Source organism: Mustela nivalis (genome assembly GCF_964662115.1).
Source record: "Mustela nivalis genome assembly, chromosome: 11".
Taxonomy (NCBI): Eukaryota; Metazoa; Chordata; class Mammalia; order Carnivora; family Mustelidae; genus Mustela; species Mustela nivalis.
In genome coordinates this window covers 63304982-63331536 of record NC_139030.1, presented here as the reverse complement: position 1 = coordinate 63331536, position 26555 = coordinate 63304982, and the positions used below count along the sequence as shown (strand labels likewise).

The 26555-nt window shown below is 35.3% G+C and overlaps 1 protein-coding gene across 3 annotated transcripts in view; it reads left to right on the top strand.

Moving 5' to 3' along the window:
* Positions 1 to 26555, top strand: part of GALNT13 (polypeptide N-acetylgalactosaminyltransferase 13) — a 534707-nt gene that overhangs the window by 17565 nt on the left and 490587 nt on the right. For 2 of the 3 annotated variants that reach the window (XM_082690944.1, XM_082690945.1), the window contains exon 2: positions 25090 to 25160. The exons of the other annotated variant lie outside the window; for it this stretch is intronic. The gene's annotated coding sequence lies outside the window, so the exon portion shown is untranslated. The remainder of the gene's footprint in view (positions 1 to 25089; positions 25161 to 26555) is intronic. 3 annotated transcript variants of the gene reach the window in all.

The window sequence follows — 26555 nt, the reverse complement described above, 5'->3', positions numbered from 1 at the left end:
GAGGGCACGTGTTGAGATGAGCACTGGATGAATTACTGAACTGATGAATTATTGAACCCTACATCTGAAACTAATGATATACTGTATGTTGGCTAATTGAATTTAAAAAAATGAAAAAGTAAATCTAAACATAACACTAAATAGTCATCAAACCGTAAAAGAAGAGAAATTTAACATATAGATTAATTAAAATATATAGAATGGACTTAAAAAAATACAAAAACAATGCCAGTTCTATGTGCTGCTTATAAGTGACTCCAAAAATAAATACACACACAGATTGAAAGTTAAGGGTAGGAAAAAGATATTCACTGCAAGTGGAAATAAAAGAACGCTGGTATAGCTACATGCTCATCAGAGAAGATAGACCTTCAAACATGCTATGATAGAAGATGGAGGGGCATTGCATTATGATAAAGGGGTCAATCCAGCAAAAGTTACAATATTTGTAATTATATGTGCACTCAACATAGGAAGACCAAAATATATAAAGCACATATTAACAGACCTAAGAGGAAAAATTGAGAGCAATACAATAATAGATAATAGTGGGGAACTTGAACACCCTACTTAACATCAATGGGTAGAGCATCCATACAGAAAATCAGTAAGGAAACATTTGTCTTAAAGGGCATAAGAGACCAGATGTACTTACTGTATATAAAGTATCCCATTGATAAGTTACAAAATACACATTTTTCTCCAGTGCACATGGCATATTCTCTAGGATGGAACGCATGATAGGTCAGAAACAAATCCTAATAAGTTCAAGAAGATGAAAACCATCAAGCATCTTTTCTGACCTCAAAGATGAAACTAGAAATCAATTACAAGAAGAAAACTAGAAAAACTACAAATACATGGAGATTAAACAACTGGTCATTGAATAACTACTGGGTCATAAAAGAAATCGAAGGAGAGGACATACCTAGAGACCAATGAAATGAGGACAGACCTAGAGACAAATCTGATGTATCAAAATCTATGGGATACAGCAAAGCAGTTCTAAGAGGGAAATTCATAGAACGGGCCTACCTCAAGAAACAAGAGAAATCTCAAACATTTAACTTTACACGTTAAAGAAGTAGAAAAAGAACAAAGCTGACGTTTAGTAGAAGGAAGGAAATTAAGTCACAACAGAAATAAAAAGGCTAAAAAGACAATAGAAAAGATTAATGAAACTAAGCTGTTTCTTTGAAAAGATAAATGAAATTGGCAAGCTTTTAAAGATCACCAAGAATAAAACAGAGGACTCAAATAAAATCAGAAATGAAAGAGAAATTACAGCTGATAACCACAGAAACATAAAGGATCATGAGACTACTGTGACCAGTTATATGCAAACAAATTGGACACCTAGAAGAAATAGAAACATTTTTGGAAACTTAGTCTTCTAAGAATGAATCATGGGGAAATAGAAAATCTGAATACATCAGTTACTAATAAGATTTTGAATAGTAATAAAAACCTCCCAATAAACAAAAGTCCAGGATCAGAGTGCCTCAGAGGTGATTCTATCAAACATCCAACAACTTAATACCTAGACTTCTCAAACTCTTCCAAGAAGTTAAAGAGAAGAGAAAGTACCCAAACTCATTTTATCAGACCAACATTATCCTGATACCAAAACCAGATAAGAATATTATAAAAAAGGAAATTGCAGGCCTCATGAACATAGATGCAAAAATCCTTAATAAAATATTAGCAAATTCAATAGGGCAATACATTAAAATTGTGATACAGCATGATCAAGTGGAATTTGTTCAGGGATTCAAGGATGTTTGAATATCCACAAATCAATTAAAGTGATAAACCATTTAACATTTAACATTTGTATGCGGAAAAGCATATAAAACATCAATGAAATCAAGACACAAATAAATGGAAAGGTATTCTGTGCCCATATATTGGAAGAACTGATATTAAATTAATATTAAAATGACCATACTTCCCTAAGCAATGTATAGATTTAGTGGAATCCCTATCAAAATCCAATGGTATATTTTTACCACTTGAACAAATCATTCTAAAATCTGTATGGAATCATAAAAGCTTCTGAATAACCAAAACCAATCTTGAGAAAGATAAAAAAGCCAGAAGTATCACACTCCCTGATTTCAAAATATACTACAAGGATGTTATCAAAACTGCCTGGTGTTAGCATAAAAATAGATACACACATAGTTCAATAGAATAGAGTAGAAAGCCCAGAAATAAACCCTCACATATATGGCAAATTAATTTATGGTAAGATGGACAAGAGTATATAGTGGGGCTACCACAGTCTCATCAATAAATGAGATTGGGAAAACTGAACAACTACAATCAAAAGAATGAAACTATGTAACTACCTTATGCCATATACAAAAATTAACTCAAAATGGATTAAAGACTTCAATGTAAGACCTGAAACCATAAAACTCATAAAAGAAAGCATAGACAAGAAGCTTCTTGACTTATATAATAAGTAGTGTTTTTTTGACTCTGGCTCCAAAGGCAAGGGAAAGAAAAGTAAAAATAAACAAATGCACAATATCAAACTAAAACATTTCTGCACAGTTAAGGAAAAAAGTAACAAAACAGAAAGGCAGCCTACTGAATAGGAGAAGATTGTTGCAAATCAGATATCTGATAAGGGATTAGTATTAAAAAAAATAAAAAAAATGTATAACCCAATAACAAAAACCAATCTCATTTAAAAATTGGCAGAGGATCTGATCAGACAGCAGAGGATCTGATTAGAAGATAACTATGAGCACATGGGAAAATGCTTGATGTCACTGTTCTTCAGGGAAAGGTAAATCAAAACCATAGTGAGATACCATCTTACACCTATCAGAGTGGCCGTTATTAAAAAGACAAGAAATGACAAATATTGGTGAGGATGTAGGTAAAAGGGAATACTTGTGTACTGCCAGTGGGAATGTAAATGGTGCTGGTACTATGGAAAGCAATATACTACCACTATAGAGGATTCTCAGAATATTAAAACTAAAAATGCCATGCAGTCCAGCAATTCCATTTCCAAGTATGTACCGAAAGAAAACATAAACACTAATTTGAAATTTTAACTGAATTGACCACTCAGACCAGAATCATGCTTCTTTAGCCTTATAAAGAAAACATAAACACTAATTTGAAAAGATACATGTACCCTAATTTTATTGCTATATAATTTCTGAAATATTAGTATGGAAACAACCTAAGTATCCATTGATGGATGTGATAGAAGATGTGATACATATATCTATTGTGTGTACAATAGTATAGTACTCAGACATAAAAATAAAAAGTGAGATCTTGCTATTTGATACAATATGGATGGACCTTGAGGATATTCTTTTGCATATACTAAGTTGGACAGAGAAGGATAAATACCACATAATTTCACTTACATATGGAGTCTAAGAAACAAAACAAAATCCAGACTTGCAGAGAATAGATTGGTGGTTGCCAGAGGAGACGGGGATTGGGCAAGCCAAGTTGGTTCCAGGGCGTCAAGAAGTACAAATTTCCCATTATAAAATCGTGGAGATATGATGTACAACATGGGGAAAATAGTAATACTGTGTTAACTTTAGCAGGTGGCAGGTGGTAACTAGATTTTTGCTCATCATTTCAGTCTATACAAATGTTGCATCACTGTTGTATACCTGAAATCAACATAATTTGTGTATTAGTTATATTTCAATAAAAAGCAAGGATTAATAGAATAATTCTCAAATTTCTGAAGACAGACAATTTGCAACTCAAAATTTGATATCCACTGAAAGTATCAATTAAGTGCAAGAGTAGAACAAAGACATTTCCAGACACACAAAGACTAAATATATTTTCCACAAATATGGCCTTTCTTAAAAAATTACTTGAAGTGCAATTCTAGCAAAGTCTAATTGAGAAAGAAAAAGACATGGCATGATAGTTATAAAGCAGTCCAAGACAGCAAAGGGGTTGTGTTGCTCCAGTGCCATGCAGGATTACTGTAAAAATGGAGTGCTTAGGTCAGTGAGTGTCTGACATAAGCAGACATTATAGAACACTTAATGTTTAAGATGTATTTGAAAAGAAAAAGAAAAGTCGTGCCAGGAGAAAAAGAGGAGAAGCTCCAGGAAAAAAAGAAAGAAAGAAAAAAAAAGAATCTTCAAGAAAGGAAAGTAATCTAATCATAGAATTTTACTTTACTCTTAAATAAACATAGTTTTAGAGGCACCTGGGTGGCTCAGTTGGTTAGTTGTCTGTGCAGGTCATGGTCTCAGAGTTTTGGTTGGAGCCCTGTGTTGGACTCCGTGCTCAGTGGGGACTCTGCTTCTCCCTCTTCTCTGCTCCTCTTGCCCTGCTCATGCTCTCTCTCTCTTGCTCTTAAATAAATGAAGTCTTTAAAAATAAATGAACATAGAATAAATGAAACAAGATGGGATTGGGAGGGAGACAAACCATAAGTGACTCTTAATCTCACAAAACAAACTGAGGGTTGCTGGGGGGAGGGGGTTTGGGAGAAGGGGGTGGGATTATGGACATTGGGGAGGGTATGTGCTTTGGTGAGTGCTGTGAAGTGTGTAAACCTGGTGATTCACAGACCTGTACCCCTGGGGATAAAAATATATGTTTATAAAAAATAAAAATTAAAAAAAAATAAATGAACATAGTCTTAATTAAATAAATGGTATTTAGTAATTTTCACTTTTTAGTATCGGTCTTTAGATAAAATGTCAAAGATAATCATGACTATACCATTGAATGCAAACATTATCAGCTCTGGTAATGTTACAGTAAACATAAAGATGGTGAGGGCTGGGAGTTTGGTACATGGTTTGGAGAAGGCAGCAGGGAATGGTAAGGATTGGATGATCAGCACATTACAAAGTGGGGTCCAGAGATAGTGTCTGCAGTTGAGGACAAGAAATAACAGTGATGATGTATTCCTTAAAGTTAGAAAGATAACCAAGAGGAGGAATAATGAATATATTAAGAAGAAGAGTACAGAGAAGTGGGGAATGTGGCAAGTGAGATAATTTAGTTAACATCTAAAATACTTTGAGTCCATTTGTGTGGTCAAAGTATGCCTCAATTTGATTTTTTTTTAAATGTGCCTGTATTGAGGTGGTTATGTACTCTCCAGATTTTTACAAATTCCAATTACTCTCTGTTAAATCACGCTTGTCTGTGAAGACATTTGAATTTAAGGCTTCTATTGTGGAAGTAATAAACAATTATGATTCTGAGGAGAGGAACTGGTTGGATTTCGGGATGGGGGTTGCACTGTATAAAGAAATGTAAATACTAACCTCTTGCTAGCATAGTAGCCGTCATCCCTGACAGCATTATAAAGATCATGGGGCTAAGAGGAGGAGAACTAGATTCTAGTTCAGAAAAAACCATTTATAACATCTGTGGCATGTCATTTAACTTTTCTGGAACTGTATTTCTCTACCTTTAAAATAAAGCAACTGGTGGATGAGGGGATGCGTTAGATGGGGGATGGGTATGAAGCAGGGCACTTGTCATGAGCACTGCGTGTTGTATGTAGTGACGAATCACAGGATTCTGTTACTGAAATTAATATTATATATTAACTCACTGGAATTTAAATAAAAACTTAAAAAATAAAGCAACTAGTTTAAAAAAAATACCTGCTATCACTCTATAATCTACTATTTATTTTTACAGAGATAAGCCTCTTATTTTCTTTGAGAATGACTTTTTGTAGGTACGATAGTTGTCAAGACTGACTCAGGCTTCTTACTTGCTCTAGTTGTCTATTAAAGGTATTAATTGTCTTTTTAACAGTGGTCCTCATTCTCTTTATTTCTTTACCTTGTGTCTAACTGAATTGACCACTCAAACCAGAATCATGCTTCTTTAGCCTTATTAATCTGTAATAATCACTTCCCAAATAGTTTTGATAGTTTTTTTCATTATGCAAGGTTTTCCTTATAAGTAAAACAATTTAACTTTTTTTTTTCTGATGTAAAAAATGCAAAGCATTACTAAAAGCTTCTTTAAAAGATCTTATCTCCATTCCATTTCTGTTTTCCTGAACATTTTCATGGCACTGAGCAATAATTCTAAACAACATTTTGTAATGGTTTCCAGATAGAGATGACAAATTTTATAGTCCTCTGTGTTATTAAATTATACCAATTACTGTGATTACCTGATGTGCCTGCAGATTCACAGAAGAACTGATAGATGAAGGGTGGGCATTTCACTGTTACACAGATGTGAGCATATTGCTATCTTAGATTATTACTGGCTTGAATTTCTCAGTGCTGCTCATCATTTGGGCTAAAACTTTTAATTTCATAGCCAGTCAGAAATAGTTGCTTTAGAAATGCTAGCTATTCCTAATAAATGTGAGAACACAGATGTGTTTCATGAGAGATTTCTAAGCTACTGATTGTTGGAAGAATTCTGTGTGTGGTACGTGTGTGTATGTGTGTTATTTATCTTTGTGTTCTTGAGCATCTTTTAACTACGAACGTCAGTCAGCTCAGTAAACCAGAAGAAAATCTGTGGTAGTTTTAGAGGGAGAGAGAGTGAGAGGGAGGAATGAAATTTCCCCGTTTTCCTTCATAACTTGGGATGTATGTAGCACAAAAAGGTATTGTGGAAAATTGCAAAAAAAGTTACTTTTAATTGATATGTTAAATTTTAACATCAGTGCATTCTCTCTCTCCAGAATATATATATATATATATATATATTATATATATATATATATATATATATAATATATATATATATATATATTATATATATATATATATATATATTCTGGAGAGAGAGAATGCACTAGCTGGGGAAGGGGCAGAGGGAAAGGGGGAGAGAGTATCGTAAGCAGGCTCCACACTCAGTGTGGAGCCTGAGGTAGGGCTTGATTTTGGGACCTGAGATCATAACCTGAACTGAAATCAAGAGTTGAACACTTAACTGATTGAGCCCTGAGGGCGCCTCCCAAATACAGTGCTTTTATGGTATGAAAGGATAGGGGATTCTGAAGTGAGAAAACGGAAATTACAAGGCATTCTCTAAAGCTGTGAATATCTTGTTTCTGTTGACAGCTTGTGATTATAATCTCTCTGGATCACCTCCTTTTACCATTTTTTGAGTAATCTGGTTTTTGGACAGTGATTTGGGTGCAGTGAGCTTTGTCCTGCTCTGTCACTTAGTTTGTTGAATCAAATATCCATTTAATTTCCTTTTAAAGGTGGCATTCTTGGCAGTTAATTAGAACCTTTAAGTATATGAATGACCCCTTGATTGTAAGGTAGAAAAAATGTAGACATTCAAATTTGGAGGAGGCAGAGAAGCATGGTTGTGATAAAGATACAAGTTTGACTGTGGGGTTTGCATAAATGCAGTTTAGAAACCATGACTCATCCAATTACTAATAGACTGGCAAATGACAGTTACATAGTCTCTGTGGAATTCAGTTACCTGATCTTAAAAATGAGGGTAATAGTAATAATAGCTACCACTAATAAAACCCAGGTCTCTAATGGGCATGAGGTTCCCTTTTAAGTGCTTTTCATAGATTAGCTCATTTTATTCTCTTGTACAATAGTAAGAGCTAGATACTTATTTTCACCCACCTAATAATTACAAGTAGTTTAATAGGTTGTCATGGGGGTTGAGGTGACAATACAGGTAATGTATCAATTACTGTGCTTGGCATTTAGCAAGCACTCAACAAATGCTAGCTATTATTAATGTACCTCCTCTTCCAGGGTCCTCTGCTGGCATTTAGCATGACAGGTGCCTAGTAAATCTGGCCTGCTTAACCGATTTCTGAAATAAAATGATCAGACCTGGAAGAGTTATTATGAAGAGTAACTGCAAAATCAGATCCCAGGAGACAATAAATAAATAGAAGTCCAAGATAGGATTGAAGTCAAGCAACAGAGAACCACAGTTAAACTGTATTAGCAAAGCATTTAGAAATTTCATTTAAGAGAAAAGAAGGTAAATGTGTGAAGGCAAAGATACACACTGATGAATATTATAACTTTGTTGAAATTGTACACAATGCTTAACACGGAAATGCCTCTTTGCAGAAAGCGCATCTAGCTTTGAAAAAGGTTGGTGGTAAGCTTCTATTTGCTTTAACTTTATTTGGAAGATTCCCGTGTCGCTGCTAATTTTTGTTAGGTCTTCTTGTTTAAGTTGAACAGTCATCCTCCATTTCCTCTTTGGTTTTTTGATCAGCTTTGACTGGGTTATTTTTTTCTTGAGAATGATCCTAAGAGAACTGGAAAGATAAGAGCTTTTTTGGTGTGTGAGAATATGAAAAATAGTAAAAATTTTAAAACATGTTGCCATCCTAGCCTTAGTCCTTGAATGAAAAAGATGTGACATATTATTAGTTTTTTTGTGCTTTAGAGAGAGATTTCATATTCAATATGTGATATCTACTTGTTTTTCTTTCTTTTTTTTAAATAAATGCTTAACTGGAGGTTTTCTATTTTTTATTTAGAAGAACACATAATTTGAAATAACAAATTATAATTGATATCTCACTTAGAAATATTTGACGTCTGATTCTCTTTTCTTATCATATGAGGAAAATGTGGTGTTTTAAACACCAGTGGTTTGTAATTTCCTCTACAATAATTTGAACAAATGGTAATTATACATGAATTAATAAACTGTTGGTGGGAATCTAATGATGTGTCTTGCTGTTTTTGATTTATTTGTGAATCATTTGCAGATGGTTGAAATGTTCCAGAGATAATTGTTAAATGTAACCTACAAGTTCTTCAACTCCAAAAACATGTTCAGTAAAATAGAATAGTTACTTTAAAGAAGTGACAAAGGACTAACTTACGTTATGTTTTGTGAGACTTAGTCAGATAAAAGTGGTTTTATAGGATATGAAATAATGCATGTGTTTTATAAATTCTTTTCATAGTACAAATAATGAAATTATTAAAATAACTTTTTATTACTTTTTTCTTACTGTGATTCAAACAGTTTTCTAGTACTGCCTGGAAATAATGTGAGTCCTCAGGTGACATTTGCTCAGTATTCCTTTTTCCTTCCGTCATGAGGTTTTGTGTGCCACCTGAATAATATTTTAAGAGTTACTAAAAAGAAACCTTTATTATAAGCTTCAACAATCTTGTAGAGAATTTCTGCATAAGAAATACTTAAAATCCAGGGATGACTCCTGTGATGTGCGGGAACCATGCTTGAGGTTAACAGTTTTCCATCAAGTTTACATTAGATCACACACAGATGATTTTCTTGTACTGTTACATCTGTCTGCCAAAATATTACACCACCTGTATTTTATAGTGTGATAGACTACTGATAATTAACCTTGTAAGCTTGCTTTGTGATCAGTTTTCATTTTATTTAACAAATGCCTTGGATGTTAGTGACTCCCAAAAAATATTCTCCATCATTATAAAACCAAGATATAGGAAGTTTAGCAAAGATTGATTTTGCAGTGTGGTTTTAACTAACTCTAAATCAAAGATACATACTGTTTCCTGTCATAGGCCAGGCTAATGCCCACCAGCTGTGTGCGTGCATGTGTGTGTGTGTATGTGTTTTTCCTCAAGGGCTTCTACTGAAAGTTGAGTTTTTGTTTTTATGGGTTCCCTGCAGTTTTTAAGTGTGGCCTTCATCATTTTGTGTTTGGGCACCACTCAAGCTAGAAAAAAAGTTACTGATCTTATTTTTTGATAATTCAAATTTATTCTTGACTTTTAGTTGCTTTTTAACTATAGAGTTTATTTTGACCTTTATTGGACCAATTTAAATTCTTGTCCAACTTCTTTAAACTTAATTACCTCACACCTTACTTTCAGTATAACTATCTTAATCAGGTTTAACTCAGTAGTTTTAGTTTTTCACCAGCCTTAAAAATTTTCATGTACCTTAGCACCTTGTCACTTTTCTCCATAATAGCACACCTAAAACTCGCACATTTAGTCACTTTTAACCGATGTTATTTTCTGTCCCTCTTTTTTTCATATATATATTTATTTTATGTACATATTATATATGTACTTACTTGCCATGCAAAAATTATGTGATTTTAATCAAAATGTATTATATGCATCTGCATTTCATTGTAATTCCATAAATCTTACACATTTTTAATTAGCCAAAGGCCTGTATCTCACAATAAGTTGGTATAGACAATTGTGGGCCAATAAATTATCACATTTTAATACAGAAGTACCCTGGGTTGGTGCACGAAATGATTCCTTCTTAAGCAATCAGTGTACATAATCAATTAATAAATCTGGCCAGTGGTTTTTGGATCCATTTATTTTAAGACAACCTGTAAATGCAAGATTGGGTGCTTCCAAAATTTCATTAAAGGGCACATACTTCAGCAATGGGCTCATGTTCACTGCATGCAGTTACTGAGTGCTTTTGCAGTTCTAAAACCCTGGGGATCCCCTAGGCAAAATCCCTTTTTCTGCGCATCTGCTTTTCTTGCTTCCTGTCAAGTTTCTGCCTTACCGAAGTCTCATACTATTAAAAAGATGATTTTCTCTTTCCCACTTCTGAGGATTATTTTCTTATTCAGAGTTGAACAACATCTGAAAAATAGAGCTACATATTTTCATAAGGCCATGTGTTCCAACAAGAAAAGGGCCTCATATCATAAACAAATATAATTATCATCTTTCTGTATTAACATTATTAACTTACCATTTGAGTACGTTACTACATATTGGTATTTTGTAGAAATTTTACTTTTTCTTCTCTTTTTCAGCAATTGTGTTCATAGCATGTTATTCATGGCTGTATTTTCTAGGAAATTATGCACCTCATTTGTTCATTGTGCAGGGGCTTGAAGGACAGTGAGTTTCTTTATTTCTAGAACTGCGATCTGATGCTATGCTTGGCTGATTGCCATCAAGCAAGTCATCCAGCGGACTTAAGAATTCTGATGTCACACACCATATATTTTATTTTTCAGGGGAAAAAATTCACATTGCCCTCCAATTTCTAACTTTCCCACATGTTACTTTCTCAGTCCAGTTTCACGCTTTCTATTTACTAGATATTTTATGAATTCTTACTGTTTTGCTCTTACACATCTATAGCTCTCCCTCCTTAAGGCCACATGAGCTTGTTGGAATGGCCCAACGCCAACACCAGTGAGAAAGAAGCAAGGATAGAGAAGGAAAGGAGCTAGTACCCCAGAACTGATGCTGTGTCGTGGTTGGCCTGTTTCTCCTGCTTCACTGACCTTGGCTATTAGTGCTGTTAAAGCTGAGTAGGACCGAGCTTTCCTTTTTTCTTACAGCAAGTCTCAAGAGTGAGATCTGGTTCCTGGTATTTATTCTCTGACCCTTAGCTCTGCTTTCCTTTGAAATGGAACTAATCAAGGAGTTGTCCTGCATATGGATGCTTATGAAGCATTCAGTGGAAGTACGTGTGTTTTTGCCTATTCCTATAGGTTAATGAAACTTTTCTTCTATCCTCCTAAGTTGTAGACTTACATCTACATCTGTCAGTCTTTTGTAGATTATGAAATCCAAAAAGGTAGTCCAACACAGTTTGTGTGTGTGTGTGTGTGTGTGTGTGTGTGCTGTACTTAGCAAAATGTCCTCCACAATTAAATCCTTACTACATGCATTTAATTAGACTGCACATGTACAGATAGGTCCCTTGAGCCTTCCAAAGTAGTAGATGCTACTTTGGAAAATGATGCAGGGTGAAAAGGATTTAGGTCACTCCAATTTTTATCTGGCTTTCCCAGTAGGATAGTTGAAAATGCCTTTCTACTCTGCTATGTTAATGTCTTCCTTGTGAGTTTTTTTTTCCTTTTTCAATTCCGTTGTCAGCAAGTCAAAGATTGTAGGACTTCTTGTCCAATGCAATGGGGATTTGAAATGGTGGTGTCTTTTAGATTTTCACTACAATGGCCTGAGAGTTCTGCCAGCTCGGTCAATTATAAGAATTTGTCTTTAACTCCTTTCTTTTGCAAGGGATAGAAGTCACAGAGTTTAAGATTGAGAGGGATCTTGAGGAGTGATCCTGTCACCCCACCCTCCCTCAGTCAAGTTTGTACGTAGGCTAAACCCAGGCTCCTCATCATGTAGTCCTTTGCACACTCCATGTTGCCAGTAGAGGGATCTCTCTAATTCTGAACATGTCATTCCTCAGTGTAAAAACCTTTGAAAGCACCGCGGGGTAAATCTCATATTCTTTAGTGTATCATTCAAGCTCATTCATAGAAATCTATCCCAAAGGACCGTTGTAGCTTCACATTTCCTCTCTTAACCCTTCCAGAACTATTCAGGACTCTCTGGATCACTTCTCTGTTACCTGGACAGGTCAGAGCTGTCCAGGGCAGTTTTCTTTGTGCACACTGCTTTTCAGCCTTGAATTACTTACTTCCACACAGCACAAATCAATTCAAATGATCTTTTTTTAAGGAATTTTCCCAAGTCTTCAAGCCAGAATCATTGTATTCTTTTTTTCTGTTCCCACAGCACTTTGTTTCTATTGCTGTTGCTAACTTACACCATGTTATTGTAGTTAATTGTGTCCCCATCTGTCTCCCATTTTAAATTATATGCTTTCTCACATTGGAGGCGTCATAGTTCTCATTGTTCCCCTGAGGCCCACCAAAGTCCGTAACATTGCTCGTCATTCAATAAATGTCTTGAGAAATTGTTAAATATTGATTCAGTGGAGAAAGGGTTATGAATTTAACAATGCTTTATTGAGTGAGTCTTTGTGACATTCCTGGTATCTTTTTCTGGAATATGATGGGGATATAAAAATATTAGTGTAATGTATTCCAAAGTAATCATCACAAATTTATCAAAATCATGGATTCAAGGGGCTGTTCAAAAACCATTTAATTTCAGCAACTAGCTAGTGCTTGCATCTGGCGTATGGACATTTTACTTTTACTTGAACTCTTAAGCCCTTTCTTTGGGCAGCCCATTCTGTTTCAGCATTCCTCATAGTAAGAGAGCTTTTCCTTGGCTAAGCTCAAACATGATTCCTTATAACTTTTCTCATTGGTCTCACTGGTCTTGCTTTGTTCTCACTTGGTTCTGCTTTTGGGGAGAACAGAAAACAAATTTACACCACTTATCACATTGTCAGTTATTTATATAGGAACAGCACTCAGGGTTCTGCTATATAGTCTATTTTATAAGCTGAAGGCCCTCCCCCCCGATACACTATACACTATGAGTGTGTGTGTGTGTGTGTGTGTATGGCCAAAAAAACCATTGGAAATAATTTTAATTGGAAATAAGACAATTTGCATAGGTAGAGGTAGATTACCATACAAACAATTCACATTCTGGTGAGTATATGTTTATATATATATAATTTCAGAAATAAAAGACATTAGATTAATTCATTATACTTAAAAATTTTAGATTCTAGGATGATTGCATTTTTTTCTGGTTATCTTACTGTTATGCAAGAAATTATCTCAAAAGTTACAGCAATCTATTTATAATCTCTCCTAGTTGTATGGGTTGACTGGGCTCAGCTGGGAGATTCCCACTTAGGGTCTCTCATGTAGTTTCCACCAGGTGGTAGCTGGGAGTGGAGTCCTCAAAAGGCTGATGAACTGGATGTCCAATATGTCTTCTTTAGTCACGTCTGATGCTTGAATGCTCCCCAACATGGGAGAGTTGAGGGCTCCAAGAGGCAGGAAACAGAAGACACTAGGCCAGTGAAGGGCTACTCATGGAAATGGTACCGTATTGCTTCTACCATATCCTCTTGGTCAGAGGAGTCTTGAGGTCTGCTCCGATTCCAGGAAGTAAAGGAATAGCTTCCTCTCATGATGGGTGGGATGTCTGGGTCACATAGCAGAAGAGCATGCTGGATGGGAGCTGTTGTGACCATCTTTGGAAAATATGAACTGCCACATCATGTGTTTGAACGGTGTAGTAGAGTAATGGGTGCATTTTTGATAAATACTAACTTATTCTCAAAAAAATTAATACAAATGTAGTATGTTTAAATAACAGCATACAAACATGAAGAAAACACAAATATTGGCCATAAAACATACAATATAAAACTAACAATCTCTACCTACAGTTTATTATATATTCACACCATATTTCTAATTGGATTTCATGATTTGAAAGACGTCTTTCCTGAATTTAGAATTGAAGATGTTTAGGATGCTTGTGTGGCTCAGTTGGTTAAATGAATACCTACGGCTTAGGTGGTGATCCCTGGGTCCTGGGATAGAGTCTCGCATTAGGCTCCCTGCTCCGCACGGAACCTGCTTCTCCCTCTGCCTCTGCTTCTCTCTCTCTTTCTCTTTCTCTCTGTCTCATGAATTAATAAAGAACATCTTTTTAAAAGAGTTTTTGCTTTAAAAAGTAGTATCTAAATAATTTTTTGTTTCTGGAAATTAAATTTTTTTTTTTAAGATTTTATTTATTTATTTGTCAGAGAGAGCGAGAGCGAGCACAGGCAGACAGAGTGGCAGGCAGAGTCAGAGGGAGAAGCAGGCTCCCTGCGGAGCAAGGAGCCCGATGTGAGACTCGATCCCAGGACGCTGGGATCATGACCTGAGCCGAAGGCAGCTGCTTAACCAACTGAGCCACCCAGGTGTCCCTGGAAATTAATTTTTAATGCATAATATAATCCCTTCTACTTTTATGGATTTTTAAAAAAAAATTTATTTGAGAGAGAGAGCATGCGTGGGGCTGGGAGGGGCAGAAGGAGAGGGAGAAGCAGGCTCCCCACTGAGCAGGGAGCACGTCTCGGGGCTTGATCCCAGAACCCTGGGATGATGAGATCTCATTTGAAGGCAGATGCTTAACTGACTGAGCCACCTAAGTTCCTCTCTTCTACTACTTTTAGTGCTATTTCATTATTTGGATTTTAATTGTAAAAGCCTTCATACAATTCAAGATAAAATAATAAATATTTCCTTTTATGAAATATAACTTTCTCTATTTGAGTCATCTTAATGTATCCTAATTTCTTAAATGTTACTTCTTTCCATTTTTCTTCTCTGAACTCCTTTAAATTTTTCTTCATTTTAAGTATTATTGGGCATATGAACCCTAAAATTTGATAATATATATGCTGATTAAATAATCATTAAATCCATCATGGAGAAACATTTTCTTTATTCTTACCTGCAATTTTTTTTTAAAGATTTTATTTATTTATTTGACAGAGAGAGAGAGATCACCAGGAGGCAGAGAGGCAGGCAGAGAGAGAGGGGGAAGCAGGCTCCCTGCTGAACAGAGAGCCCGATGCGGGGCTCGATCCCAGGACCCCAGGATCATGACCTGAGCCAAAGGCAGAGGCTTAACCCACTGAACCACCGAGGTGCCCCTCTTACCTGAAAATTCTTAAATAATGTGTATCACTTAGAAATTGTGTTCAGTGTATAACTAGAGTGGCATTAAAAAATTAGTGATTTATTTTTCCCTCACAGAATATGAAGTCTTGATATTGGTAGTCCAAGTGTGACAAGAGGGTTCTATTGTGTCACAGCCATCTTAAGATTCATATACTCAAAACAGGTGCCAGAATTCTAAGTATTATATCTACATCTCAGATAGGCAAAGGCCAAAGAGCATAAAAGTGCACATAGCTGGGGAACCTGGGTGGCTCAGTCAGTTAAATGTCCAGCTCTTGATTTTGTCTCAGGTCATCAAATTCCACCTCAGGCTCTGTACTTAGCAGGAGTCTACTTGAGATCTCTCTCTCTCTCCCTCTGCACCCTGCCCCCACCAACCCCCAGTCTTTCTCTAAATACATCTTGGAAAAAAAAAAAAAAAGGGCACATAGCAATGGAGGAAGGAGATCATAGATATTGGGAAGGGAACTGTCAGGTCTAGCCACATCACATTAAAAAAAATCACATTTTGTTATTTTTTTTGACAATTTCATCTTATAATGCCCCAATTTTGTCTATGCTAGTCTCCAGCTCTTTTAATGCTAGTTTTGTCTGATTTATAGCTGTGCATTTGGTTCTTACATAAGTACTTTGTTGCTTTTCTTTCCACTGAGCTTTTATAAACTAGTATTCTTTTTTTCTTTTTGGATTATAACATGATACATATTTTTGCAGAAGATTTGCAAAATTAAGAAAAGAATAAAAAAAGAATGAATAATTCTTACATTTTTATATCCTTCACAGATAACTGTTAACATTTTTCTGTATAGTCCTTCAATCTTTCTGAATTTTATATATATGTAAATATAAATATATATTTGTGATACAATTGCATTACTTTAGGAAAGTACATTGTTTGAAATATATTTAGGATTTCTGTATATAAATAAGTACTATTTGAGACATGAGTTTTGTGACTGCATGGAATTCTATTAGCTGCACAAATCACAACTTATGTATTTGATCTCTAATTTTTAGACACTGCAGGTACTTTTAAGGATTTACGTAATGAAATTCTCCTAACATCCGTCTTTGCCTGTATCTTTAATTAGTTTAGAATAACTTTATGCAGGTGAAATGGGTCAAAAGAGGAATATATAAAGGAAAAGGTAAAATTTCTGCAGACTAGAAATTAATGAAGTGAAGGTCTAAAATATGGCATGCTTTAGTGCATGTTTGCGGAGAGTGGAGTGGAGTGAGCTAAGCAAACCTGTTACAGCTTTCATCTTGGGAGAAAGGAGTCAACATTTTCTCATCTCCAGGTAGACAGAAGCAGTTGAGGAAAGGGAAGGTATTTAAAGCTCTTCGCATGGAGAGGCTGGTAAATATTTGGAAAAGGCACTTTGCCAGTTCCTTCAATACTCAACAACAACAACAACAACAGCAAAATGAAAAAAAAAAAAAAAAAGGAAAAGAAGGGAACAAAAGAATTGACTGAGAGCCTGCTTGCCTTGGGAAATGGATCTTGACTTCTCCCAATCTGAGCAAGTAAAGAAGAGGGATACATAAACAGTTTTCAGTTAGAGAATGCCACAGTGTAAATGCGGTCTATAATGTAGAATACACTGTCAAAAATCAAAGGTCAGAGGTGTCCGGGAGCTTGGTCAAAGCAATACCTATGCATTTAGCCATAGAGTACAAACTGGACATGCAGTTACGCACTCATATAAGTTGTCCAATGGTCTTCAGAAGAATTGTAATGTATAGTATCCAGAAGTTTCTGATTTGTCATGCTTTTCATGATTGAAGTTATCATAGGATTTTTATCAAGTCATATTTACAATAGAAATGGTGCAAGGGAATTAGTTCAGGGTTCTTGAAGGCCACATGAAAATATAGGGGGCAGGAATGAGCAAGAGAGGGAGAGGGAGAAAGAGATGGGGAGCGAGGGAGAGGGAGAGGATCAGAACATACTAGTGATAACTTTAGAAGTTACAGATTAATCAGCATGTTTTGGTATCTAGGGAAATAGAGGAATCAATAAAAAGATAGTTGATTTCATACACCTCAAAAGAGCAAAACAAAAGGGAGTAAAAACAACATGATTTTGAGAGAAGTAAATCGCTTTGACTTAATCTAATTTTATTCACTGACACAGTGACAAGATTTAAATGGGAGTGGAAATAAGAGTTTGTATATCTTCATGTTAGTGAAGTTTTGTTTTTGTCTTACATGATGTGTGAAGGGAGTTACAACTTGTGATTATCCCTGGTTCAGTGCCTTGTCAGGGCAGACCAGCGAAGACTTCAGAGGGTAGAGTGAGTGCTTATACTGAATGAAATTTGTATTAATCTACAGAATTAAAGAATACAAAATACGGAATCTCCAGACTAGAAAGTTGCTAAATCTATAGGGGCTCTGCAGGAATTCAGAGTGAATATAGGAAGAAAGGTGGCTGAAGGAGGTAGAAAGTCATTGAGAACCATCAATTAGAATGACATTTAAGGGTGCCAGGGTGGCTCAGTCCTTCAGCATCTGCCTTCAGCTCAGGTCACGATGCCGGGGTCCTGGGACTGAGTTCCGCATCAGGCTCCCTGCTTGGCGGGAAGCATGCTTCTCCCTCTCCCACTCTCGTTCCCTCTCTCACTGTCTGTCTCTGTGTCAAATCAATAAATAAAATCTTAAAAAAAAAAAGAAATAAAATGACACTTAAAAAACAGGTAATATCTGTGTAATAAGATGTAAATAGTGGGACGCCTGGGTGGCTCAGTTGGTTAAGCAGCTGCCTTCGGCTCAGGTCATGATCCCAGCGTCCTGGGATCGAGTCCCACATCGGGCTCCTTGCTCAGCAGGGAGCCTGCTTCTCCCTCTGCCTCTGCCTGCCACTCTGTCTGCCTGTGCTTGCTCTCGTTCGCTCTCTCTCTGACAGATAAATAAATAAAATCTTAAAAAAAAAAAAAGATGTAAATAGTAATGACTAGTGTAAATAAAATGGTAACATGCAGGCATTGGAACACATTGTTGCTATAATTAGAAATGAGACCTGGGATTGCTACCTGGATTATTCAGAAGAATCTGGAGTGTTTCCTGCCTTCCCCTGAACCACTAGTCATGTAACAATCCTGTTGCATGTCCCAGTTACAGGACAGTAACACATGTTCATCTAGTTATTTTCCTTCCTTAGGTCCTATAAAGTATTGACTGTTGTTTTGTAAGAGAATAAGGAATTGTGTTAATTCGTCCACAAATCAATAATTGTTTTACTAAAATTTCTGTTTCCATTCTTTTCCATAGAGATAGTTTTTTTTTTTTTTATTTCAAGTTAGATATTTGGGTAACTTCTTTTGAAAGCATCTTAAAAGGTAGTTCAACTCAACATGTATAATACCCAGAATGCATTGAAATCAAGTCAAGACATGACAATATAAAGAACTTGGGCCAAATCAAATTTTAAACAGGCAACAAATATTATGTCATGACCTCCACTGGCTGCGATGATTATAAAGTATAATCTGATTGTGGGGTTCAGATATGAAAATTGTGCTTATCAGTATTAATAAAATATGCCAAATACTATCAATATAATTAAAATTACTATATTAATAATGTCATATGATCTGCCTTACTAATTAACATATTAATATAGTAAAACATCAAGTCTTAACAGTGCTATGCTCTTTGATTTAACAATCCCCCTTCTGGGCATTTTATCCTAAGGAAACATGCTGTAGCAAAAGATATATACAAAAGGATACCACAGTGTTTTTGTTCTTCATTTTTTTTTTTTTTGGTAATAGATACTTGATAACTTACATATGAAAAAATACAAAATGAGTAATGGCCTGTATGGGGTATCAGTGAGTAAAATTGTTTCATATTGAAATGATAAAAAAATGGTACTGCTACAGAAAGAAATTCACAAGTAAAAAGATATTAATTATGAAATAGTTTATATGATATAATCCTTTAAAGAATAGTCTGGAAATAAAGACAGAAAAGTTATACATGAAATATATTACTTAGGAATTAAGGATGATCTTACTTTTGAATTTTTTCTAAATTCATAAAAAAGAACTTGATAATTTTTTATTTAGCAAAACAGTTATATAAGGGGAAAAAACCACTTATACTCATAACCTTTAAGACTATTTGATAATCTTTTTATTTTTTCCTCTTTAACTGCTGATACCTTTTTTATGAATAAAATACAATAATTTAATTTTACATTTACTTTATATAATATTGTCTGTACTGTTTATTTAAAAATCCAAAACTCAGGGTGCCTGGGTGGCTCAGGGAGTTAAAGCCTCTGTCTTCGGCTCAGGTCATGGTCTCAGGGTCCTGGGATGGAGTCTCGCATCGGGCTCTCTGCTCAGCTGGGAGCCTGCTTCCTCCTCTCTCCCTGCCTGCCTCTCTGACTACTTGTGATCTCTGTCTATCAAATAAATAAATAAAATCTTAAAAAAAAAATCCAAAACTAGATTCCACATTTATTTGCATTCTCCAGTAATTTATATATTTAATATGCATATGTAAATACAGAAATTGTAAACAATATTTTAATTTAAATACAGGCATATTTAATATATAAATTATATATAGATATAAAAGATGTAAAATACAGGAGGATGTGTATATAGCGATACATAAATGGATTTTTGTTATTTTAGTTGTCCAAGCAACTTGCTTATTTTTTAACTTCCTAGTTTTTTTCTTGATTTAAAAATGTCATTGATTTATCTGTTTGCCTCTTTTTTGTGATCCCAAAATATCCTAGTGACTGTAAACCATTTATTTATTTACTTCTGTATTTTTGCTGTAATTTTAAATTTTTTTAGAGATTTTATTTTATTTATTTGAGAGAGAGAGCAAGAGAGAACGTCTGAGCAGGTGGGGGAGGAGCAGAGGGGGAGGGAGAAGCTGACTTCCCGCTGAGCAGCGAGCCGGATGTGAGGTTTGATCCCAAGACAATGGGCAAAGGCGGATGCTTAACCAACTGACTGAGCCACGTAGGCCCCCCTCTAATTTTAAATTTTGATACAGTTTCAAACATACAGAAAAGTTGGAATTATTGTACTTAAGAATCCTAGATACTCCTTCCAGATTCATTAGTTATTTACATTTTGCTCCTTTATTAGTTGTGCTTACTCTCCATATATTTGCATGTTTATATACATGTGCATCATTTTATATATATATATATATATATATATATATATATATATATGCATATATATATGTACACATATTTGTATTTTCCCCTGATTCATTTGAGAATAAGTTACAGGCATCATGCTTCTTTATTTAAGTATTTTAGTATGTATTTCCTAAGAATAAGGGCATTGTCTTATATAACCACAGAATTATAAAAATTGAGAAGTTATTATCAGCAAAATACTGTTATGTGACAGTGCATCTAGATTCACATGTGCCTTTGGTTGTCATGCCCTTTAAACTTCCTTTAATCTGGAACATTTTCTCAGTCCTTCAAGACTGAATTTGAAGATATTTTTAGACTTGCCTCAGTTTGGGTTTGTCTGATATTTCCAAATGATTGATTCAGGTTATGCCTTTGGGCAGACATGTGTACCTTGGGAATGATGAGTCCTTCTCAAGTGCACATGAGGCCCTTCATGGAGTTGAGGCAGGTGTTGTGTATTAGCTCTGTTATTGATGACGTTGTCTTTGATCGTTTAGGTAAGGTGGTCTCCGCCAAGTGTCACCCTTGAAAGTTTGTATTTTCCCCACTGTAATTAATAAGTGATATGAGAGAGGATGCCTTAAGACTATGGAAATATCTTGCTCTTCATCCCACTCCCACCCATGAGTAAGTGTGGATCGACAGTGTTTTGTTGAGTGAATTGGTTAACTATAATGTTTGCTTAATGGTGATTTCCTAACTTCCTCAACACGCCTACATTTTTTGGTGGCATTCCAAGCAGAGAAGAGATCGTCCTTCTTTCTTATATACTTCATTCATTTATTTATTTATATTTACTGTAATGAATCTTCATTCTTTTTTTTTTTAAAGATTTTATTTATTTATTTGACAGACAGAGATCACAAGTAGGCAGAGAGGCAGGCAGAGAGAGAAAGGAAGGGAAACAGGCTCCCTGCTGAGCAGAGAGCCCGACTCGGGGCTCTATCCCAGGACCCTGAGATCATGACCTGAGCTGAAGGCAGCGGCTTAACCCACTGAGCCACCCAGGCACCCCTGAATCTTAATTCTTTATGATAATTATTTATTTTGATTTTCCAGTTGTCCTAGGTAGGACTGGTAAGAACTTCTTGAAGCTGAGGCCTGTGTCCTTTTGACATATCCCATCATTTTTAAATGCCTTACTTGCCCCCAACCCAAAATATCATCACCTTGAATTTTATGTACTCTGGTGGATTCCCTGTGTGCATGTTTTAAAATGCCTGGATAGTTTTTTCACATTTTTGTTGTTTCAGTAACTTTGTAAAAATGCCTGGGTAGTTTTTTCACATTTTCATTGTTTAGTAACTTTTTGAAAGTATTGTCTTAACTTTTAGACCTTCGCTTTCTTCTTTTCCTCACGGTTTTTCTGTACTCCTTAGATCTCTGTAATACATATGGTGGGAGCATGTAAGGTAGCTCTGTTAGAAGTCAGTGTTTAATTTTCTGTTCACAGATAATTTGACATTTTTATTATCCTCCAACTCCAGTTATACTGAAGACCTAGGATTTGTATGTTTGTTTATGTTTTTGTTGGCTGTATATTTTTTGCAGCATGTGGGAAGAATTTCAGTTTAGGGCGGCTGGTTTTACCACAACTACCCAGAATTCCAGGTCTATGTATTTTTTTTTTTTAAAGATTTTCTTTATTTATTTGACAGACTGTGAGAGAGGGAACACAAACAAGGGGAGGGGGAGAGGGAGCAGCAGGCTCCCTGCTGAGCAGGGAACTCAATGAGGGGCTGGATCCCAGGACCCTGGCATCATGACCTGAGCTGAAGGCAGATGCTTGACGACTGAACCACCCAGGCATCTCCAGGTCTATGTATTTTAAGCATTATACAAAACATTTCAACATTTCAAGTTATTTGCAATATGCCATGATGCAACCAGAATTTATGGAATGCTGATTTTTACCTTCAGTGGTCTGTGTTCTCTTAATCTGGTTTAACTTAGTAAAATGGAAAGTTTCTTTATTTTTACAATTATCTTATCAAGTAGTATACCTGTCATTCTAGAAAGTATGTCTTTGGAAGATGTGTTCATGGTAAATGTAAAATCATTATTCTAGATCATTAAGTACCTTGATTTGTACTAATCAGTTGGGTTTATAAATTTCTCTCTTAGCTTTAAAAATTATCAAATATGGGGGCAGTTGGGTGGCTCAGTTAATTGTCTGTCTTCAGCTCAGATCATGATCCTAGGGTCCTGGAATCAAGCCCCGTATTGGGTTTGAGTCTGCTTCTCCCTTTCCGTCTGCCCCTCTCCTGGGTCATGCTCTCTCTTGCTCTCTCTCTCAGGTAAACAAAACCTTTAAAAAAAATAAAAATTTTCAGATATTTATTTAAAAAATGGAAATTCAGACCTATGGAATTTTAAAACATATATATATTAAAACAAGATAATAATATCTGATTATAAGAATCCAGTGAAATGTGGTCATAAACAATAGCTTTATCAAATGAAGTAAGCTTTTTCCCCATAACTAAGGAAAGTTCTTCCTCTCTAGTTTCACAGCAAAGAGATCTGATTGCAGTTAGCACGTGCGGATCAGGAACAGAACACTCAGGGCTTGCAAATGTTGGAGTAGAAGACAGCTTGCAAAAGTAGGCAATAGGTTAAGTGTCCAAAGCGTGCCACATCCAGGAAGGGCAAGTGTTTCTCTGTTCTCTGGAGGCTGTGAGCCCAGCCTTGCAAAATCTTTGCTCTTTCAAAGAAGGTAGAAATGAGCGTTGCCTGGGTGGCTCAGTTGGTTGGACGACTGCCTTCGACTCAGGTCATGATCACGGAGTCCTGGGATCGAGTCCCACATCGGGCTCCCAGCTCCATGGGGAGTCTGCTTCTCCCTCTGACCTTCTCCTCACTCATGCTCTCTCTCACTGTCTCTCTCTCAAATAAATAAAAATAAAATCTTTAAAAAAATAACAACAAAAAAAGGTAGAAATGAGAATTCTTATGGGAAATCTCCTGCTTTAAAAAAATTCTTAAATGGTTTTAAAACCATGGTGTGGGATAAACAAAAATATGTCAGTAAACCAGATTTGGTTATTATATCCCAGTTTGTACCCTTTACTGGGGATGCATTATAGGGATTAGCAGGTGCTGTCATGAAAAGAATCTGTGTCAGGAAAAGCTCATACGAAGCCTGGGATCACCTCTTACTAGCTGTGTCAAATTGGGCCAATCATGTGATTAGTATTAAGTTCTCTTGCCTATGGGGGTGACTATGCTAAGATCTGAAGAAAATATAGGTTCGCTAATTGTTATAACTTTACAATTCTTCTGAAGTTCTAGGTAGACATGAGTTGGCATCCTTTTTTAAGCTCTAGGTATTAAACTTAGAACAAAGAAATTTTTAAAAATACGCAGTTCCTTAAAAATTTCTTAATTCACTTTCGACGTGTGATTATTAATTGCTAACCCTGTCTGGTTTCTTCTTCTGTGAGAATCTCTGTGTTGGGGATTAGTAAAGTCACTCATTCTTGTGCGAGGTAGGGACTGATGTCATCTTGTTGTCTCTCATACGCTAGAGGAAGATAAATGAGACTTTCAATTCAGAAGACCTGTTCTGCTTGTTGAACTTCTGATTTGATTACATTTGTTTTGGTGAACACAAAAGTATGCCTCCTGCATCAGTAAGGTGATATTTCTATTTAGCACTTGAAACACAATCTTTCTGGGCAGAGATTCTGCTTCTCCCTGAGAATGCATGTTCCACTAAAGATGCTGGCTACTTAAGAGGATTTTTATTCGTACTGTCCATAGTGTGTTCAATCTATCTGAAATAACACATTGTACTGTAAAAAGTTATTTTGGTTCTCATTAGGTGTGCTTTGTTTTATTTTGTTTTGAGCAGCTCTTTTATGGCACCCTATACCCAATAGAACAAAATCCATTTAAGTTGAAATATTTTGAGCTTTGAAATTAATGTGCTCTTCCCAACACCCGTCCTCTAAAACAAATTAATTAATAAAATCTGATTAACTTTCTCCTTGTAAGTGACTTTCTGACAAAAAAGAAATGGAAGTTTGTGTATTTTTATAAGGTGTGCAAGTGGCATGCCTGCATTTTTCTCAGTGCATGGTTTTCAATTAGAATTGAAATGCAATTACAAAGTGAATTGGTGCAATTCTCTGGATAAATCAAGCAAAATTCTCTTCTAACTCAGTGATCTTCATATATCAGACAAAAGTACACTTTAAAGCTTGAAGTATTTTAATAAACAGCTCAAATCTCCAGCCTAAATTTACTTATAAATATCTCATATTTTTGAATTGCTTTTATTTTGTTCTGCCATGTTCTGGGTAAACTTTCTCTTGCATATATTTCTGAAGCCAGTGTGTAGACTTCTTCCCACATAAGAGTGTCCTCCTTGATTGATGTGTAGAATATTTGCATATAGTTGGAAATATTTCTGTTCACCAGCCCATTATATTTTGCTAGATGTGTCATCTATATTTTGCAAAACCTTATTTCAGTATGTTAACGTATATGTTGTCTAAGTGTGTGTTGGCCTGGAATAGCTTTTCTGTGACCTTGGCAAATTGCTTTACTCTTTTGGATTTTTTTTTTCCTTTCACAGATGCATTTTGTAGGAGTATTTCGAGGATGAATGTTTGCAAATCATTTTGAAATTGCCAAATGCCACATACAGTAAGTAATATGTATTTTTATTTTTCCACTCAATTGCAGTCATGCTGAATGAATTTGGCAGTCATAAAAGAACACATTTCTATTTATGGTTCTTGATATTTGTGAATATTGAGGCAAAATGTATATAAAAGATAAAAATTTGATGAGCTATTTCCTAGTCTGAATTAAGTTGTAGAAATTCAAAATTTCTAAGGACAGATTTTACTATTGTTCTACTTCTATAACTTGCACATAGTACTTCTCACTTATATTTGAGTGAGATTTTTTTCTCTGAATCATAAAATAAGAAGAGTACGGAAAACATTAGTGTTATTATCCAGTGCTGATATGGGGATTTAAAAAGGAGTATTGAATTAAGAATTAAGATTCGCCAAGTATTAAGACTTACTGTGAATCAGGCAATTTATATATGTTGCCTGTAATTCTCCCCAAGGTATTTTAAGATCATTATTTTTATCCACATTTTATATATCAAAGAAACTGAGAAAAAGTTTTAACACCTTGCTCAATATCTATTCAAAGTAAGAAATCTGGTCTTTGAACACAAGGCTTTTCAGATAATACTGCCTCTATCTATTAACATAGACAAAGTTAAATAACTTCTCTAAGAGGATGAATATTTAAAGAGTTTAAACATGTTCTGATGCTTTCTTTGTATTTCTGTTTTGCTTAAGCATTATCCTGAAATACTGTATTTTGTGCTGGATTGTCTGCCATGTGATTTCTTTCATTTCAAATGGTGTTTTCTAATTCCTTACTTAGACTGCTTTGAACTAGGATGGAAGAAGTGAAAATGTAGATTCTGGAAAAAAAAAGTTTCTAAATCACCTAAGTGTGTGTGTGTATGTGTGTGTGTGTGTGTGTGTATATATTATTCTTTATTTTTTTTTAAATTTTTTATTTTTTATAAACATATATTTTTATCCCCAGGGGTACAGGTCTGTGAATTGCCAGGTTTACACACTTCACAGCTCTCACCAAGTTTATATATTTTTAAAAGTGTTTAGAATTAGAGTTCTGAAGTTCTCCAAGAGTTTTCTTTCATTCATTAAAAAAATTAAACTATGTTATTATTTTAAGAGTTTGGAGGGGACGACAGAATGCTCAGATTCTTTGTTTGATGAAATGAGATAATCAGGAGGACAGTTCTAATGTAGAATTTATAAAAAATATGGAAGCAATAATGGCAGCATTGATGTTTTTATGTTGTCTCCCAATATGACTTAAAAAAGGTGGCCTAGTACATGTTTAGGAATTCAGATTCTGGATTCAGGCCACCTCTATTTGAATACTGATTTATCACTTAATAGCTTTGTGACTGAACAAATTACTGAATGTCTCTTTAAAATGGATGTAAGATTGGGAACTACTTCCATTTGTAGTGAGTTAAAACAT